This window comes from Kogia breviceps, chromosome 5 (assembly GCF_026419965.1).
Source record: "Kogia breviceps isolate mKogBre1 chromosome 5, mKogBre1 haplotype 1, whole genome shotgun sequence".
In the NCBI taxonomy this organism is placed as follows: domain Eukaryota; kingdom Metazoa; phylum Chordata; class Mammalia; order Artiodactyla; family Physeteridae; genus Kogia; species Kogia breviceps.
The window spans coordinates 106,164,532-106,168,472 of NC_081314.1; the positions used below are offsets into that span (position 1 = coordinate 106,164,532).

Below are 3,941 nucleotides of genomic sequence, written 5' to 3' on the forward strand. Positions count from 1 at the left end.
AGCGAGCGAAAGAAGATAAAGTAGGATAAAATAAAATAAAGTTATTAATATAAAAAATAATTATTAAGAAGAAACATTTTTAAAAGTAAAAAAAAGAAAAAAGAAAAAACGGGACGTTCAGAACCCTAGCACAAATGGTTTAAGCAAATCTATACAGACAAAATCTCACACAGAAGCATACATGTACACACTTCCAAAAAGAGAAAAGGGGCAAAAAATAATATATCTTGCTCCCAAAGTCCACCTCCTCAGTTTGGGTTCTTTCGTTGTCTATTCAGGTATTCCGCAGATGCAGGGTACATCAAGTTGATTGTGGAGATTTAATCCACTGCTTCTGAGTCTGCCGGGAGAGATTTCCCTTTCCCTTCTTTGTTCGCCCAACTCCTGGGATTCAGCTTTGGATTTGGCCCCGCCTCTGTGTATAGGTCGCCTGAGGGCGTCTGCTGTTCGCTCAGACACAATGGGGTTAAAGAAGCAGCTGGTTCGGGATCTCTGGCTCACTCAGGCCGGGGGTAGGGAGGGGTACAGATGCGGGGTGAGCCTGCATCAGCAGGGGCCAGCATGACGTTGCACCAGCCTGAGGCAGGCCGTGAGTTCTCCTGGGAAGTTGTCCCTGGATCACGGGACCCTGGCAGTGGCAGGCTGCACAGGCTCCCAGGAGGGGAGGTGTGGATAGTGACCTGTGCTCGCAGACAGGCTTCTTGATGTCGGCAGCAGTGGCCTTAGTGTCTCATGCCTGTCTCTGGGGTCTGCGCTTACAGCCGCTGCTCGCGCCTGTTTCTGGAGCTCCTTTAAGCGGTGCGCTTAATCCCCTCTCCTCGTGCACCAGGAAACAAAGAGGCAAGAAAAAGTCTCTTGTCTCTTAAGCAGCTCCGCGCCCGTCTCTGGAGCTCCTGTAGGGGGCACGCTTAATCCCTTCTCCTTGCTCACCAGGAAACAAAGAGGGAAGAAAAAGTCTCTTGTCTCTTCGGCAGTTTCATACTTCTCCGGGACTCCCTCCCGGCTAGCTGTGGTGCACTAACCCCTTCAGGCTGTGTTCATGCAGCCAACCCCAGTCCTCTCTCGGCATCTGGCATCTGACGATGGAAGTCTGAGCCTCAGCTCCCAGCCCCCGCCCACCCCGGCGGGTGAGCAGACAAGCCTGTTGGGCTGGTGAGTGCCGGTCGGCACCGAATTTCTGCGCGGGAATCTCTCCGCTTTGCCCTCCGCACCCTGTTACTGCGCTTTCCTCCATGGCTCTGAAGCTCCCCCCTCCGCCACCCACAGTCTCCACCTGTGAAGGGGCTTCCTAGTGTGTGGAAACCTTTCCTCCTTCACAGCTCCCTCCCACTGGTGCAGGTCCCATCCCTATTCTTTTGTCTCTGTTTATTTTTTCTTTTGCCCTGCCCAGGTACGTGGGGGAGTTTCTTGCCTTTTGGGAGGTCTAAGGTCTTCTGCCACCATTCAATGGGTGTTCTATAGGAGCAGTTCCACGTGTAGATGTATTTCTGATGTATCTGTGGGGAGGAAGGTGATCTCCACGTCTTACTCTTCTGCCATCTTCTACCAAGCTCCTTCCTATAATTTTTATGAAATGTTACATTTATTAGCAAACCTAGTAAAAACAGTACCAGAAAAAGAATATTAGTTATGAAATATCAATGCAAAGTATTAAATATAACAAGAAACACAATATCATATTATGAAAATGATTTACCATGACCAAGTGTAATTTATTCCAGAAATGCAAGATTTGTTTAATATTGTCAAATTATGAATATAATCTACCATATTCATAGATATAAAGCTTTTGACAAGATCTAAATCCTATTTCTGGAAAAAAAATAAACTTCAAATAAGTAGAAATGTGTGTGTGTGTGTGTGTGTGTGTGTGTGTGTGTGTGTGTATGTAAGGGTAAGATATATACTCTAAATATATTCTAACAGAATATGTATAATATATTCTAAATCTTAAAGCCATCATCTTATGTAACACGTGAATACTAACTGCACTTTCACTAAGATTAGGAACAAGGAACCAGTGCCTGTTAAGAATCAACACTTTCTGGTGGCATTAGCCAATACAGTTAGACAAAATATATCAATTAGAATAATAAGAATTATAAAACAAGAAATAAACAGTCTCAGTTTATATGAAATAAGTTTATATATCCTAAGAATTTATGTTAAATTCCAGAAACTCAATATTAAGAACTAGGACTAGGCAGTCTCTTCGTGTCTGCAGTGCATCTGTTGTACCCGGTGGCTGGAACCGCAGTGGCTGTGATGATGGCATCTACCAGCCGTTTGGATGCTCTTCCAAGAGTCACATGTCCAAACCATCCAGATGCGATCTTAGTGGAGGACTACAGAGCTGGTGATATGATCTGTCCTGAATGTGGTCTGGTTGTAGCAACAAAAGATCCATCTCGAGTTGGAGATTCTCAAAATCCTCTTCTGAGTGATGGAGATTTGTCCACTGTGAATGTCAAGGGTACAGGAGCTGCACGTTTGGATGAATGTGGTAATTCTAAGTACCAGAATAGGAGAACCATAAATAGTTCTGATCGGGCAATGATGAATGCATTCAAAGAAATCACTACCATGGCGGACAGAATCAACCTCCCTCGAAATATAGTTGGTTGAACAAATAATCTATTCAAGCAAGCGTATGAACAGAAGAGCCTGAAGGGAAGAGCTAATGATGCCATAGCTTCTGCTTGTCTCTATATTGCCTGCAGACAGGAAGGAATTACTAGGACATTTAAAGAAATATGTGCTGTATCACGAATTTCTAAGAAAGAAATTGGTTGATGTTTTAAACTTATTTTGAAAGCTTTAGAAACCAGTGTGGATTTGATTACAACTGGGGACTTCATGTCCAGGTTTTGTTCCAACCTTTGTCTTCCTAAACAAGTACAGATGGCAGCTACACATCTAGTGCATAAAGCTGTGGAGTTGGACTTGGTTCCTGGAAGGAGCCCGATATCTGTGGCAGTAGCCACCATTTACATGGCCTCACAGGCATCAGCTGAGAAAAGGACCCAAAAAGAAATTGGAGATATTGCTGGTGTTGCTGATGTTACAATCAGACAGTCCTACAGACTAATCTATCTTTGGGCCCCAGATCTGTTTCCTACAGACTTCAAATTTGACACCCCTGTGGACAAACTACCACAGCTATAAATTGAAGCAGCTAATGTCAAACTCCTATGAACACTGAACTTTGCCTGTTGTACTTAGCCTATACAAAGTGCTGGATTTAGCCTTTAATAAGGAAAAACAAAAGACATGGTACACATTCCAGGGCTAAATATTAATTGTTTGGCCTTCTGTATGTATATACTAGTGAAATATATTTAATGACTTAAATTTCTTACTGAATATGCTTTCTTTTGTAGCAATCTAGGAAACTGTATTTTGGAAGATATTTGAAATTATGTAATTCTTGAATTAAACGTTTTTCAAAACTAAAAAAAAAAACCCTTAAGACTAAAATAATAAAATAATTTAAAAGGTAGCATGTAATAAAATTAATATTTATAAATCAATAGCTTTTATATACACAATAACTAGTTAGGGGACATAATAATAGGACAAATTATTTACAACAGCAAAAAGAAATAAGACAAGAAATAAGACAGCCATACAAAAGCAAGAATAGAGTCATTTATAACTTGAATATAGGGAAGTGTTCTCTAAAAGTGACTCAAAATAAAGATGTGATAAAGGAAATGATTGATAAATGATTACATAAAATTAATTTAAAAGGCTATTGTGTGGCAAAACAACAGAATAAAAAAAGATAACTAACAAACTGGAGAAAATATTTGCTATATATATCACAGATGAAGGACTAACATCTGTAATATACAAGTAAGTCCTAAATTTTTTAGGGAAAAAAAAAAACCTCAAGAACCCCATAGGAAAAATGGAGAAAAGGTAAGAACAGGCAATACAAA

The 3,941-nt window shown here is 40.9% G+C and overlaps 1 pseudogene; it reads left to right on the forward strand.

Moving 5' to 3' along the window:
* The first annotated feature begins 2,265 nt into the window (after positions 1-2,265).
* On the forward strand, positions 2,266-3,201 carry LOC131757441 (transcription initiation factor IIB pseudogene; annotated as a pseudogene).
* The last annotated feature ends 740 nt before the right edge of the window (positions 3,202-3,941 follow it).